This window comes from Lepidochelys kempii, chromosome 2 (genome assembly GCF_965140265.1).
Source record: "Lepidochelys kempii isolate rLepKem1 chromosome 2, rLepKem1.hap2, whole genome shotgun sequence".
Lineage (NCBI taxonomy): Eukaryota > Metazoa > Chordata > Testudines > Cheloniidae > Lepidochelys > Lepidochelys kempii.
The window spans coordinates 233,446,907-233,463,890 of record NC_133257.1 but is presented as its reverse complement, the minus strand read 5'-3'; the positions used below and the strand labels follow the sequence as shown (position 1 = coordinate 233,463,890).

The 16,984-nt window shown below is 45.6% G+C and overlaps 1 protein-coding gene across 5 annotated transcripts in view; it reads left to right on the top strand.

The window, feature by feature from the left end:
* Positions 1-16,984, top strand: part of DNAJC1 (DnaJ heat shock protein family (Hsp40) member C1) — a 197,837-nt gene that overhangs the window by 114,189 nt on the left and 66,664 nt on the right. The gene's annotated exons all lie outside the window — the stretch shown is intronic.

Below are 16,984 nucleotides of genomic sequence, written 5' to 3'. Positions count from 1 at the left end.
TGTCTGCCAAGGTATTTCATTTCACTAACTACCCACATCAAACACCCTAATGACAGAGGCATCCAAGTTGGGCTGGGTGCACCCTTGGACTCTCTCCAGATCCAGGGCACGTGGTCCCAAGCAGGGACTGCGTTGCATAAAAATATGCTAGAGCTCAGAGTATCTAGCCTGCACTGCTTTTCTTCCTCTCCTTCAGAGTATCGCTACTGAAATTCTGATGGACAGCATAACAGTGATGCACTATATAAACAGGCAAGGGAGAAGGCAGGATCCAGCACTCCAGTTTTCCCCTGAGTCCTATGCCGTTTTTTCCCAGCTCTCTGTCTCTGGTGCCCCAGCTGCCCATCTCTGCTTCCTGGAGTCATCGGTCTTGAGTTTATATGGTAGAGTTCATCCTTTCCAGAGTGTGTGTAGGGCGTCTTCCTCCGTGTTTCCATGCATGGGCCCCTGCCATCCCAGTGGTCCTGAACTCGGAAGCCGTATGCTTATATCCTATGTCTGATCAACTTCCTGTAGCTTTCCATCTTCCAGGTTCCCAGAAAGATCATCTCACCTAAACAGAAAGCACTCCATCAATCATGAGTGGAAATTGAGATGTAGGATTAGATCAGGTATTTCTAAAATGGGACGTTCCCCTTGGTAGATCTGTTTGCTTCCAATGTGAACATGAAGTGTCCAGCATTCTGCTCCGGGAATCAGACACTGATAAGTCACTCAATCTCTTGTAAACCCTGCAATGCCCGTTAGGCATTGGGTGAAAGTACAGTGGCCACCCATGTTGGAGTAACCCGTTGGGGCAGCCTCAGAACAGAACATATGGTCCTCAACTTTCTTTTCACAGCTTTCTGGCCAGTTAAAGCACAGATATCACAGACTGCAGTCCATAAGTTGAAGTCTGGGAAAGCACCTGGGGTTTGTGATATCGCTGCTGAATTGCTGAAGACAGGTGCAAGTATTTTTATCATAGCTACGTAGGCTTTTCCAGACCATCTGGTGCACTGTTGTCATCTCCAGTGATTGGAAGAACAGTGTTATTCTGCCTCTGTTCAAAAAGGCTGGTAAGGCAGAATGTAGCAACTATTGAGATGATATGCTGCTGTTAGCTTCTGGGAAAATCTTTTCTCCCATGTTAGCATCTTGAATCAATGATACACTGCGTGGCAAAGGCCAGAATACTCAGTGCAGCTTTAGAGCTGGTTGTTCCATTGTTGACCAGATCTTTACCTTGAGACAGCTTTTTAAGAAGATGGCTGAATTTAATAAGCCAGGTGTGGCACTTTTTACATAGACTTCCATCAAGCCTTTGATCACTATGTCATGCAAGTTTGTGGGATCTGATGAGGTGACTTGGTGTCCCTGGGAAGATAGTATTATTGATAGAAGAGGTTTATAATGAATAGAAAGCTGTATTAGATTTAACGATAGATACACAGCATAGTTCCCTGCGTCCATAGGAGTTCAGCAAGGCTGCGCTCTGTTATCATCGTTCAGTAGTGGCATTGATTAGTTAATGGATAAGCTTGAGGAAGCAGCTGTTGGTGGCGTTGGGCTGAACACAGTTCTGTTCTGAGATCTCGAATATGCCAATGACATTGTCTTGTTGGATCAGTTTGGTGAATTGGTGCAGCTGCTGGCCAATCTGGTTGAGCTAAAAGCAGTGTGTGTTGATCTGGTTATTTATCTGGATAAAACTAAGCTCCTGACCATTGCCATCAAGCAACCTCCAGGTCCAGATTACGACCAGCTCAGTATTAAATCTGTCTGGACTGGTCATCAAGTACGTGGCAACTGTCAAATATCTGAGCAGCATCAGAGTGTTGGAAGATGCTAAAGAGGTTGACGTTTATAGAGCAGCAACTTCAGCCATTTTTGGGGCTCCTCAGCTGCCTCTGTGGGGAAGTCATGACATCAGACTGTCTACGAAGTTGAGGGTCTATAGACTCATGGTCATACCAACTCTGTTCTACTTAAATGAAATATGGGCAATGAGGAAGGCTATAGAACACCAGATGAGTATTTTTTGATTCTCGTTGTCTTCATCATATGCTCCGTATTAAGCGGCACAACAAGATCACAAGTATAATTGCTGCCAATCAATATGAGTTGATGGAAAATAGCCCTTGTCAAACTAATTTGATATCTTTTTTGATGAGATTCCTAGTTTGGTTAATAAAACAGGAGTATTAGTGTAATATACTTAGACTTCTGTAAGGCATTTGACTTGGTACCACACAACATTTTGATTAAAAAACTAGAACTATATAAAATTAGCATGGCATACATGAAATTGATTAAAAGCTGACCAAGTGATCGGTCTCAAAATGTAATTGTAAACAGGGAATCATCGTGGAACAGTTTTGGTTAGGGATACAGCTGGGATCAATTCTTGGTCTAATGCTATTTAACATCGTTACACAATGACCTGGAAGAAAACATAAAATCATCACTGATAAAGTTTGCAAATGACCCCAAAATTGGGGGAGTGGTAAATAAGGAAGAGGACCTGTCACTGATAGAGTGATCTGAATCTCTTGGTAAACTGGCTGCAAGCAAATATGCATTTTAATATGGCTAAATGTAAATGTATACGCGTAAGAACAAAGAATATAGGCCACATTTACAGGGTGAGGGACTGTATCCTCGGAAACAGTCACTCTGAAAAAGATTTCAGAGTTTTGGTGGATAATCAGCTGAAAATGACCCACCGGTGCAATGTTGTGACCAAAAGGGCTATTGTGGTCCATGGATGCATAAACAGAGAACATGGCCATATTGGGTTAGACCAAAGGTCCATCTACCCCAGTATCCTGTCTTCCGACAGTAGCCAACGCCAGGTGCCCCAGAGAGAATGAACAGAGCAGGTAATCATCAAGTGATCCATCCCCAGTCTCCCATTCCCAGCTTCTGGCAAACAAAGGCTAGGGACACCATACCTGCCCATCCTGGCTAATAGCCATTGGTGGACCTATCCTCCATGAATGTAACTAGTTCTTTTTTGATGTAGCAGTGGTGAGCATTGAAGAGGGATTTGAAGGAGGACAAGGCAGTTGCCTTATGGATCAGTTCTGGAATGGTGTTCAGTTCTTCAAGAGCAGTGCAGAAACATGCTTGGGTACTTTTGTGTGAGAAGCTGACAAATGGGTGGATTAGATGGGAGCTGAGGAGAGGGGTACCTTTTTCACTATGCTGGATAGAGGTGAAGGAGTCCAGGACCTGACTTCCATCTGGGTCCTGATGCACCTTTGAGTCTATGTCGAAATACCCAAAAGGATGGATTTTTTTTGTTTTATAATGATGATAAAGATCAGGAATTATTCTTTGATACCCATCTCCTTTCCAACTGTCTCACTAGCCTCCATTGTCTTTTCCACACAGGTAATACAAAATATATATGCTTTGTATTGTACTCTGTATTTCCATATAACTCTTGCGCACTTTATCATTCTGTGTATTGGACGATATGAACTGAAGTCTGAAGGAACAATTCATCCCCCAACGTGCAGTAGCATAGGCTGCTCTCTATCCTGATTCAAGCCAGAGAATAGGGTTATGAGGGTGCAAAGTGATGGCTTCTGGAACCCTTACTGAGAGTTGTCTAATTTTTTAGATGTTTACATTTTCTGCTTGCTTCATTACTGAAAATTTAAATTTTTTAGGGATTCTCAAGTTTAGCTATGCACAGAAACATTTTTAATACAGGAGATATTATTTTGAAGATATTGTTTAGTGCTACCAAGTAAATATAAATCATTCATATTCTACTAGCTAAACACTTTCAAAGCACCTAGTGAATTCTTTTCATAGAAATTGGTGCCAGGTAAAATTTTGTATAGTTAGTTATCTAACTCTGGAATGGGAATTCATACAATAGCAGTGTCATCTGTTTTTAAATCTGGTTCCCTAAATGGCATGAGTCAGTTCCCAAGGGAACAGCATAAGTAATACTGAAATCACTGAGTTAACATAACTAGGTATCTTACAGTGTCTGAGTTTTTGGAGAGCATCATTGTAAAGGACTTTTTGGTGATGTTGACTTTATTTTCCAAGCAACGTGACATTCAGAGGAATTATTGAATTTGAAAGTTCCGTAAATCTCAGTTATCTGTTAAATAATGAATGTCTTCAGATGATGCACTGAAACATTTGTTTTTAATGTTTTGTTTCTTTGGTTTTCATTCTGATGTACAATTAAGTATCTGGATTTTCTTCAAATCAGCTCATCAGAAGGAAAGTACAAGCAGCTTCCCTTGTTTAGATTGAACTTCTACTTTAGTCTTTACGTGAATTCTGGTGATGGATAAACAGTGCTGTGTACATACTTTTGTTGGGATTTAGAGGATATTTAAAGGCTATAAATGTCACAGTTTGTATCCTGCTTCATCACATCAGTTTGTTGCTTTGTGTATACTATTAAGCTACCTATCATATTACTTTGTAGCCATTTAATCCTTTACCTTCCTGTTACCTGTCTAACGTCTTCAGATCACTTTTAATTAGACCTGAGAGAATGAAGGGAAAATTATTAGTGGACATGTTTTGTTACATCTGAATTATTTGATCTGATTTTTGTTGTTTTGTTATCTTTTCTGCAAACATTAATGCAAATAGATTTTTTTATACGAATATCAGGAAAGGAACTTTTATTCATGCCCAAAGTGCACATCCAGATACTTCAACATGGCTTTGTGTATTTGGGAATGAACATAGTATTAGAAGGGAAGAAGAGACTAGGATAGTGCAAGATCCAGTGATTTTGAAAAATAAATAAATGCAATGAAGTGATTCTTGAGACCTTTCTTACTTTGTCCAGTAAAGCAGAAATGCCACAGACACACCCCTCCCCCAGAATCAGTGGATGCAGGAACTTGATGGGACCAGTGGTGAAAGGAGGACAGTCCCAGTAGCAAGGGGGGGACACTCTCATCAAGGGACAATAGATAGCTCCTTCCCCTGGGAGTTTCTGGCACTCATTGGCCATCTGGGGGGGAGGGGTTCTGATTGGTCAGCATTTCCCAGCTCCCAGGATTTAGCCCAGTGCAGGGACATGTGAAGCCTCTTTTGGCTCCTTTCCAGCAAAGAAAAGGTTACTCACCAGCTTCCAGCAGCAGCAACAGGAGTCCTCCAGATGCAGAGGGAGGCTGATAAGGATCCTGGGGCCGCTTTCCCCAGGGGCAGAAGGTCTGCTCTGGTCGGGGGCGGGATGCTACTATGGGGGGGATACCTCTGCCCACCCATCCCAGCATGGTGGCTCTGACTTCAGTCAGAGCAGGAGCCCCCTAAGGGAGGGATTCCAAACTGGTTCCTAACCCTAACCCTCCCCCACTTTGCCTGATTGAAGGATGGGGGCTGGGAGTCACGTAGTATTTGATATAGTGGTGGTGAAGGCCCTGGCTCTGTATTCCTGGACTTGCCCTGCTGTAGATAGCTCTAGGGCAGTGGTTCTCAAACGTATATTATTGCACCCTCCTCCAGTATTTTACCTCTCCCCCGCCACACAAGTACATATACCGATCTATGCAGCAGTGGTGCGCCTCTTGAATCATTTTCAGCTTCTTTGTTTTTCACTTGAGTTGTTTTTTCCTGTTGCACAAATGAGCCAACAATCCACTATAGTAAGAGCAAAAGCAAAACTGCGATTGTGGTGCTTGCTCACAATTTAATGTGGACACCGCATCGTAGCGAACGGATTAACATACAGATGGCAACGATTTTGTGTAATGCTATGCAAGCTTAACAGAGATCTGTCAAAATGCACAGCGCCATCTGACGACGTGATACATCTGGAGGAATCATCTTTGCTAGTTATTCATTGCTGTGGGTAAAATGTGCACAATACGTTTCTTCACCCCCCCCCCAGCTTCTCATGCCCCCACAGAATATATTTCACACCCATCCGGGGGGCCCTCCCTCCCAGTTTGAGAACCTCTGCTCGAGGGAAACTGCTCTCCCCAGTCCCTCACCTGTGGAGGGGAGATTCTAGGGATCACACAGTGCCTCTGTGGTGGCTGGGAAGGGCCCTGTGTCCTTGGGCGGCCCTGCCAGGGCTGGGTCTGTTGCATTGGTCCCTCCTGCTGTGTGCAGGAGGATAGGCCGCTGGTGTACTCCTCCCCCACCCCAACTCTGGCTTCCAGTGGGGGGAGGGGAAAAGGCTTGTGTGGCCTTAGCCAAGGATACAACAACCCAGCAGGTGTCTGCTCCAGAAGCCATCTCTTCTGCCCCATCACTTCACCCTCCACCATCCACAGTGAGGCAGCAGGAGTCAGGGCATAGATAGTAGGGGTGTCCTCCTGTAGTCATGGGAGGGGACACACCATGCCTTAATGGAGGCACTGAGAGTTGTGGCCTTAGAGGCAGGCGAGGGTTCATTTAGGCAGCTTTTCCAGGGATTTGTGGGCTTGGGAGCGCAGCCTCCATGGAGGAGGGTGTGCTCAGTCTTCACAGGAAGGGAGATCAGACTAGGATCAATGGCCTGCAACAGGCCCAGAAGGAGAGTGAGAGGAGGAGGAGAGCAGCTGGGCAGGAGCCGGGACCTCAGCAGAGACAGTTCGCTTTGCAGGTGGTGGTGAGTCAGAGGAGTGCATTCCCATTAATGCCATCCTGAACCCTCATACAGGCCATCCACGGAATGGATTCAGGCTCTGAGTTTAAGGATATTTGAGGGTCCAAGCCCCAATGAGGTGGATGAAAATGACAAGGAGTGGGTGAGTGGCTCTGGGCCTGGGCCTCACTCCCATAACTTGCCAACAAGTTCAGCAGGCATCTTCAGGATGTGGTGGTGGGTTCTTCAGCAGCCCGCAGATACTGACAGAGGGATTGCAAACCTTGGCTCTCAGGGGCAAGGCCCAGGTCACTCCTTCCTTGGACACTTTCCGCCAAGGGATATATGGTGACCTGGTAAAATCACTGGCATTGGTGGCCTGTAGGTTGGGCAGCCTGCCTGATAAGAATGGGGCCCTCTCAGAGGAGGGGTGACACTCACAAGTTTGGTGTGGGACTGGTATCCTGCAGAGGTGTTCCCGTCCTTCACCAGATGACACCATTCCTAATGAAACCCAGGCAGGAGACATAGCAGCTAACATCTCTAGAGTTTATGTGGGGGGATAGCCCATCGGTCTAAAGGGTTTAAGGAAAAGGTTGGAAAGGGAAACTTGTGAATTTATTTACCATGCTGTTTAGAGAAGAGCAGACAGAGCTGGAATGGAAGGGGGTGGGGGCAAATAGCACTGGAGGAAAAAAAAAGATGAGGACAAACCCTACAAACCTAACATGACTCAAACTCTTGAAGTGGTCAGCAGCCTTTCGCATTTACAGTAGAACCTCAGAGTTCCGAACACCTTGGGAGTGGAGGTTATTTGTAACTCTGAAATGTTCCTAACGCTGAACAAAATATTATGGTTGTCCTTTCAAAAATTTATAACTGAACATTGACTTTTAATACAGCCTTGAAACTTTACTATGTAGAAGAAAAATGCTTCTTTTAACCATCTTAATTTAAATGAAACAAGCACAGAAACAGTTTTCTTACCTTGTCAATTTTTTAAACTTTCCCTTAATTTTCTTAGTAGTTTACGTTTAACACAGTACCTTATTTCAGTTGCTTCTTTTTTAGTATTTGTTCTCCATGAAAAAAATGCCAGTGCAAAAGTCCACCAATTTAAATGTCCATTCAAATAGCACTAAAAAAAAAAAAAAACCACTGCTGAAAAATATACTCACACTCGTCTTTATAATGACAATTTAAAAAAAAAAAAGGTGTTCAAACTTAATTTTCCTGCTTAAGTACTACAGGATAAACTATGTAGACTTGAAAAAAATCTTTAATGTTACTCTGCTTGAGGTTGCTAACATGCTTTTTTGCTGCCAATGTGCATAGCTCTTGAACCATCATTAGGTTAATCAGTGTGGCTTCAGGCTGTTCAAGCCACTCTTCTGCATGCATGTGTGGGATCTTCTTGGTGTTCTCGCCCTCCTTCTTGTCACTTTCACTGTCAGTGTCACTGTTCCTCATACCAATTCAATTATCTCATGGTAGCTAAAAATAGGGTGTCTGTCCTCATGTTTATCCACATTTAGCCATTCCTCCTCTTCTTCCATGGTGATAGCCAAAATATTTCAGAATAATTTAGTTGATTTCCATCTGATCATTGTTTTTCCAAAATACCTGGTACAGTGTTAGCAATACATGGCCAAAATTTATTCGAGGAGCATCTCAAAGACGTAGAGCCAGTCTCACTCCAGGGCTCGGCACACATGTAGACAGCCTCTTTGATTGTCAGCTGTTTACAAAAATCTGTGTAAGATTCCAATTGCATTGATCCCAGTAATAATCACTATAAGAGGTTTTGCTTGTATCAATGATTCATGTTTTCCGGAATGCCTTGCCATTGGCTGAATGAGGTTTATGATGTTTGGTGGCAAAAATGAATACCAAATGCTTCCATCTTCTATCAAGAGATTTTCAATGGCAGGGTGAGATGGAGCATTATCCATCAGTAGCACAGGTTGGATAGGTAGTGATTTTGACGTAAAGTAGTCTTTCGCTAGTGCAACAAAGTGTTTAAAAAAAAAACAGTTGGAGAAAATGCCTTTATCCATCCAAGCACTGTGCTGGCTGTAGTAATGGACAGGTAGAGCTGACATAGTGACGTTTGCAAAGCAGTGAGGTTTCACGCTTTTGTGAATGAACGCTATTGGGAGATGGAAATCCCCACTTGTGTTAGAAGTAGCCATCAGCGTGACCTGATCTTTACTGGGTTTCAAATTCTTCACCTGTTTTTCTGAACTGTCTGCCAGTGTCTTGTTTGGAAGCAGGCGCCAGTACAGGCCCATCTTGTTGCAGTTAAACTCTTGGTCCCAGGTAAGTTCATGCTGTTCAATAAATGATTTGAAGGTGTTTTTAAATTAACCTGTGACATTAGAGTCAGCTGTCAGTGACTCTCCTTGCATCCCCACCTGCTGTATTCTATGCCAATTTTTGAACCAACAGAGCCACCCTGGGCTTGCTTTAAAATGGCCCTCACCTTTGTCTGGATATATTTCTTGGTCAAGTAACTTTGTCTTTTCTGTAACCATCACACTGCTTATAGGGGTGCCTTTTGATCTTGTGCAAACCACAAATGGATTGCCTTATCAAAATCAGCAGCATCAGCTTTGCATCCAATACACCAGCTTTTTACTGCTCCGCTGTCTTTGACTTCTTTTGCAAGTTGCTTTATTTTTTTTTCCTGGCTTTTCTGAATATCTGTGATGGTTGATTTCCTGATACCATATTTTACTGCTGTGTTGTTGAGGCTAACACCATTGCTGAGGTTTTTTAATATTTCTAGCTTTGTGTGAATTGAAAGTGTGACACGTTTGCACTTCCCCATTGCTTGTCGTTTTGCTTTATCATACAGTATTTGCTTTTTTTTGTGATCTCTGCTGCTGCCTGATTGCGTACTTCCAGTTTCAAATTAGGTGTGCAGTTGACCAGTCAGTTTGTAACTCTGGTGTTCATATCTCTGAGGTTCTACTGCATGTGAGCATAATTTGTGAGGAGCCCTGAGAGGTGTATTCCCTTCCTCAAGTATGAGGACTTAATAGCAAGGACTTATGCTACATATGGTGGGGTAGCATGTTTAAGATATGACAGAAACTTGGAGAGCATCAGAGAAGCATGATTTACCCTGAGGGGTAAAATAGACCAGGAATTTGGGCTTGGAGGTGTGACTCCTCATCACCTTGCCCAGCTGACATTCACAGGCAGCGGGTTACCAGTACCAAAACTTCGTTTTCAAAATATGGCTGTAAAAGCTAATGTGTACTTTGCATTAATGATGGGAAACTTTTTCGTACCTAAGAGAGAAAAGCGAAGGTGAGCAGATATTCTCTCCAGAATGTCTTATTTCCCTTCTCCCTCTCCCTCCACCACACCCCCCATACTTAGGTGGAAAGGACTGTATCTTCCATCCCTCCCCATTGCTTGTATATGTACTGTAGTGTACCAGTCTAAATGTAGTTTGTAGCTGTGCTGAGCACACAGGTAGTTTTAGAATTCGGCAATCTTTGACTTTTTAAACACAAACCAGACACAGAAATTTTATCTCTGCTAGCAACAGACAATGTTGTACTTAATTATCACATGTACGTGATGACACATGTAGCATCACACATACATAATATTTAGATGCTGAAGAGACTTGCAATTTTGGAATGATTTATAGTTAGTTTAAGGTCCATATAATTGAAACTAAATAAATCTGACAGCACTATCATTCTTCATCGTGCCATGATCCACAGATTCATTCTATTGGGTACTTAAGCCTAGCTGCAACTCGGGGGCAAAAACAGACGGTCAGTTTTTGGCATCAGGGGAATGCCCTGCCCCCCTGAAGTTTTTTACCGGTTTTGTCCTGCCTCCACAATGACAGGCAGACTCAGCCAGGCCGTCCACTGAAGAGCTTTTGTGAGGAAAATTCCTCCGATTTACTTCAAATTTCCGATTGACAGTTCAGCTCAGTAATGTGATTGCTAGGCATGTCTTAGGGCCGCATTTAGATTTTGGGGAGATTTTCTCCACAGCATTGCTTTCCCTTTTGAAGGCAGAAAAGGAAGATAGGAGACATTTTAAAAAATATCCTAAAATTCCATATCTCATGCTTTTGCATGTTTCTCTTCCTTATTTGCTCCCAGCCTTCTCCCTGGAGGTCAATGCTCAAATGACATTCTGAAGTGCCTTCTCCTGTTTATGTAGACTTACTACCTTAACCAATAAAGGAACAGAACTCATACCACATAACTGCTCACACCGCTCACGTTGTAAATCCAGATATAGACTACTCAAAGGAGTACTTGCTACAAACCATTTAAAATAGGCCCAAATACATTTGTAAGTCCTGTTAGACAGATATGAATAATGGACTCATCTTCAAGTGATGGTCCATATTGCATTCCACTGAGGGTTACGCACATGCGCCGGGAGCCAGAGCTTTCAAAAAGGTAGTGTCTTTCAGTCCACACATGCACCATTGTACTGCCTGATGATTTCACATGAGGGGATAAGGGGGGGGAAGAACGACACCTTTAGTTCCTTCTTGCCACCTCACAGTCCAAGGTAGAGCTTCTGCTGTTCTCTCATCCTTGGTGATGCACATTCCAAACTTTACAGAAAAACTGTTTATATTCTTGTACGTGGTCAGAGTTTTGTTGTTTTTGTAGTAGTTTTCAGTGTTTGTAGTAGTTTCTTAGGATTAAGGACTTTGGGCGCTGCTTTAGCGGCTTCCAGCCAACCCCAGGACTCAAGCCTGGGTACTGGAATATGCCAAAGATGCCAGGATTCAAAATCTGCGCTTCAGACTGTCACGGAGTCACCGGGCAATGCTCTGGAACTACTCAACGCAAAGCCAGTCAGGACTCTGGGGGAGCGTCCTCTTTGAGAGCAGACTGTCTCCAGGGCAAGAAGCTTACACAGCTTTGACCTTTCTGGGTCTGACCTCGGAGCATTCAGCATCCCCTTCTCACACCGTGCACTTCCCACAGCGAGTCCGCACAGGCAGGGTTCCTAGGGAAGCCAGTGGGTCTTGCACCCTAATTCCACAGTCATAGAATCATAGAATATCAGGGTTGGAAGGGACGCCAGAAGGTCATCTAGTCCAACCCCCTGCTTGAAGCAGGACCAATTCCCAGTTAAATCATCCCAGCCAGGGCTTTGTCAAGCCTGACCTTAAAAACCTCTAAGGAAGGAGATTCTACCACCTCCCTAGGTAACGCGTTCCAGTGTTTCACCACCCTCCTAGTGAAAAAGTTTTTTTCCTAATATCCAATCTAAACCTCCCCCACTGCAACTTGAGACCATTACTCCTCGGTCTGTCATCTGCTACCATTGAGAACAGTCTAGAGCCATCCTCTTTGGAACCCCCTTTCAGGTAGTTGAAAGCAGCTATCAAATCCCCCCTCATTCTTCTCTTCTGCAGGCTAAACAATCCCAGCTCCCTCAGCCTCTCCTCATATGTCATGTGTTCCAGACCCCTAATCATTTTTGTTGCCCTTCGCTGGACTCTCTCCAATTTATCCACATCCTTCTTGAAGTGTGGGGCCCAAAACTGGACACAGTACTCCAGATGAGGCCTCACCAATGTCGAATAGAGGGGAACGATCACGTCCCTCGATCTGCTCGCTATGCCCCTACTTATACATCCCAAAATGCCATTGGCCTTCTTGGCAACAAGGGCACACTGCTGACTCATATCCAGCTTCTCGTCCACTGTCACCGCTAGGTCCTTTTCCGCAGAACTGCTGCCTAGCCATTCGATCCCTAGTCTGTAGCGGTGCATTGGATTCTTCCGTCCTAAGTGCAGGACCCTGCACTTATCCTAATTGAACCTCATCAGATTTCTTTTGGCCCAATCCTCCAATTTGTCTAGGTCCTTCTGTATCCTATCCCTCCCCTCCAGCGTATCTACCACTCCTCCCAGTTTAGTATCATCCACAAATTTGCTGAGAGTGCAATCCACACCATCCTCCAGATCATTTATGAAGATATTGGACAAAACCGGCCCCAGGACCGACCCTTGGGGCACTCCGCTTGATACCGGCTGCCAACTAGACATGGAGCCATTGATCACTACCCGTTGAGCCCGACAATCTAGCCAGCTTTCTACCCACCTTATAGTGCATTCATCCAGCCCATACTTCCTTAACTTGCTGACAAGAATACTGTGGGAGACCGTGTCAAAAGCTTTGCTAAAGTCAAGAAACAATACATCCACTGCTTTCCCTTCATCCACAGAACCAGTAATCTCATCATAAAAGGCAATTAGATTAGTCAGGCATGACCTTCCCTTGGTGAATCCATGCTGGCTGTTCCTGATCACTTTCCTCTCATGCAAGTGCTTCAGGATTGATTCTTTGAGGACCTGCTCCATGATTTTTCCAGGGACTGAGGTGAGGCCGACTGGCCTGTAGTTCCCAGGATCCTCCTTCCCTTTTTTTTAAAGATTGGCACTACATTAGCCTTTTTCCAGTCATCCGGGACTTCCCCCGTTCGCCACGAGTTTTCAAAGATAATGGCCAATGGCTCTGCAATCACAGCCGCCAATTCCTTCAGCGCACTCGGATGCAACTCGTCCGGCCCCATGGACTTGTGCACATCCAGCTTTTCTAAATAGTCCCTAACCACCTCTATCTCCACAGAGGGCTGGCCATCTCTTCCCCATTTTGTGATGCCCAGCGCAGCAGTCTGGGAGCTGACCTTGTTAGTGAAGACAGAGGCAAAAAAAGCATTGAGTACATTAGCTTTTTCCACTGTCACTAGGTTGCCTCCCTCATTCAGTAAGGGGCCCACACTTTCCTTGGCTTTCTTCTTGTTGCCAACATACCTGAAGAAACCCTTCTTGTTACTCTTAACATCTCTCGCTAGCTGCAGCTCCAGGTGCGATTTGGCCCTCCTGATATCATTCCTACATGCCCGAGCAATATTTTTATACTCTTCCCTGGTCATATGTCCAACCTTCCACTTCTTCCACAGTCAGACGTGACTCTCAGCCAGTAAAACAGAAGGTTTATTAGATGACAGGAACATGATCTAAAACAGAGCTTGTAGGTACAGAGAACAGGACTCCTCAGTCAGGTCCATCTTGCGAGGCAGGGAGGCCAGAGCCCCATCTGGGCCTCCCTCCATTTCCCCAGCCAGCTCCAAACTGAAACTCTCCCGCCCCTCCTCTGGCCTTTGTGTCTCTCCTGGGCCAGGAGGCCACCTAATCTTTGTTCTCCAACACCTTCAGTTGGCACCTTTGCAGAGGAGGGGCCCAGGCCATCAGTTGCCAGGAGACAGGGTGTCAGCCATTCTCTGTGCAGACAGCATCACACTGGCCCTCTAGGGCTCTGCAACAATCACACCCCGTTATCCTACCACCTAGATACTTAAGAAATGCTTAGGAGAAACTGAGGCATCCACACAGTATTCAGAGAAAACATTAAGAACATTCCCGCTTCATCATACTGACACTGCTTTTCTGTCAGCGACGAGCTCTAATGCTGTCTTTACTGCTTGGGGAAAGCCCACGTCCCATTCAGGTGCAGTATCTGCCTTTCCTTCCCTGCCTGTACCTGGGAAGAGTGGGCCCTCTGCCTTAAGAAGTACCTCATGGAGGTTGCCAAGGGGCTACAGTTGGATCCTGGCCCGGGGACGCCCCCTTTCCCCCTCCTCCGTACATCTGAGCAGTCCTGGAGTGTGCCTCCTACTGTGCAGTCCCAGTCCAGTTCCACCGGTACCAGTGCTCTGGGCCCCATACTAGGGCCTAGCCACAAGTCACGGAAGAATGCGCATAAGCATGGCAGTAAGTCTTCCTCCGGATCCAAGAAAGATACTGCTTTGTCCACAAGTTCCTGCCATGGAGGAGCGGTGTATTCCAAGGCCCACAAGAGCAACAAGAAGTCGCATCGCTTGCCAGATCTGCAAGTTCTGGTTCCTGAGCAGCGTGCTCCTCCTGCATCAGTTCTGCTGATGGCCTATGAATCAGTCCCAAGACAGGTTCCTTTACCAGCTCCAGTTCTGTCAATGACTCCGCGGAGATTGGAATGTGCTCCTGGATCTCATGAATTGTTTGCCTTGGAGGAATGAGGTTTCCATGTGCTCTGGTCCATTTTCCTGCTAAAAGGGCCCCCCTCCTACATCAGATCTGACACCCTCTGGTCGTTTTCCTACAACACCTACCTTTTGTCAGCTCCATTGGCACCTCCATTTCTACAGGACTCTGGTTCCTCCAAGTTGAAGGACTCTGATGATAAGCATGGTCCACTACTTCTATTCCAAAGGCATGCCTACCTGAAGGTTCTGACGGCACCGTGGCAATACCCTCCAATGTCTCTGCTTTGGAACCACTGGTACCCAGCTCCATGGGCACGGCCGCAGCAGCATCAGGATCAACAAGGTTGGCCATATTGGAGATCATGGCCCAATATCAGGCTTCAGACCATCCTGATCTGCCCGGGAGAAGTTCCCCATTTTACAAGTAGACATTTAGAACGGGGGTTGGATGATGCATCAGTTAGCCCAGCTCCAGTGGTACTGCCGGATGCGGCGAGGCTTCCCTCATCGTCCCCGGACACAGCTCTGTCATTGACGCCTTCCTGTCCTCTGACTATTGTCAATTTCAGGAGCTGCTAAGAAGAATAATTAATGCTCTTCAGATTCCCCTTGAAAGAGGTGCAGGACAGACTGCACCAACTGCTAGACATTTTGTATCTGTTAGTACTGGCCACAGTGGTTCTACCAATCAACGATGTCATTCACCAACTGGCAAGTACCGTGTGACATACCCCGGCCACGTGTGCCCCCACCATGAAGTGGGCAAAAAAGAGACAGTGTCCCCTCCAATAGGTCTGAGTTTTTGTTCTCCCATTATCTGTCTAATTTCTTGGTGATTCACAGAGTGGGCCAAACAGCAGCATCCACACTCCCCTCCCTCTGACAAGGAAGGGAAGAGGTTAGACCTTGTGGGTAGGACAGTCTTTTCCTTGGCCAGCCTCCAGTTCCATATTTTGAACTACCTTGACTTTTGAACTATGTCCAGATGGGAGACTTTGTGGACAAGCTACCCCAGCAGGATTGTGCCTGCTTCCAAGCTATTTTGGAGGAGGGCAAGTTGGTCACTACAATCATATTTGAGACTGCAGTTGATTCCACAGACACGTCCTCGCATACAATGGCGACTGGAATCGTCATTTAAAAAAAAATCCTGGGGAGGTACAGAGCACAACTGAGGACCTCCCTTTTTGATGAATTACACCTCTTCAATCAGAAGACGGATGATTCCTTACACTCACTGAAGGACTCTAGAGCCACCTGTGATCGCTGGACATTTATACGCCAGCGCCCAAACAAAATTTTTTTTGTCTATTCTCTACACAGTGCTACAGAGCTCCCTTGTTCTACCATTTGCGAGCCTTGACAGAAGCACCCAAAGGTAGAAAGATCCTGTCTGGCTGGTACATCAGGGCAGTCCTCCACGCAGCACAGTCAGTCTTCTTGTAAGCGATATTTCTTTGTGCATCTAGAGAGCCATCAACCAGTTTGCACCTCAACACTCTTGCCAGCTGTCCCTTTAGAGGGCCATCTCAATCTCTTTCTGTTAGCATGGAGTGCAATAACAATGGACAAGTGGGTCCTGGATGTCATTTGACTTGGCTATATGGTCAAGTTTATGACGCTACCTCCTCCACATTCCCCACCCTGGTCTCGTCTCGGGGACCACTCTCACAACAGTATCCTTGCCCTAGAAGTGGACTCCCTATGGCAGAGAGGAGCAGTAAGGCCAGTCCCCACAAACTTTCAGGGCAGAGGGTTCTATTCTAACGATTTCTTGGTGCCCAAGAAAAGGGGGGGATGAAGACCAATCCTTTATCTCGTGCCTCAACCTTTCCGTTTGCAAGCCAAAGTTCTGTATGGTCAGGCTTGCGGCCATCATTCCCTCACTAGAAGAAGGCATGTGGTTTATGGCTCTTGATATGCAAGATGCCTATTTCCACATGACCCACAGTGGGTCCTCGGCACTTCCAATACAAGGTTCTCCCATTTGAACTTACGACTGCTTCATGAGTCTTTACAAAGGTTTTCTCTGTGGTAGCAGCTCACCTCTGATGGGAAAGAGTCCTTGTCTTGCCCTACCTGGATGACTGGCTGCTGGCAGTGCGGACTAGAAGGGAAGCTCAAGAATTGACATCCCAGCTCCTTCTACTCCTCTCCTACCTAGGGGTGCGTGTGAATGTCCGTGGAGTGGAACATGATCCCTGGAATTCATGCATATCTTTCATAGGACAGGTTCCAGACGCAACTGGACCTGATCACGTCAGTGACCTCAAACCCCTTGGTCTCAGCTAGGACTTGTCTGTCTCTCTCCTCGATCACATGACAGCATGCATGTTTGTCCTGGCCTTCGCTCGCCTGCGTTCCCACTGTCTACAACTATGGCTTCAAGGAGTCTACTCCCTTATGCACCACGCTGTG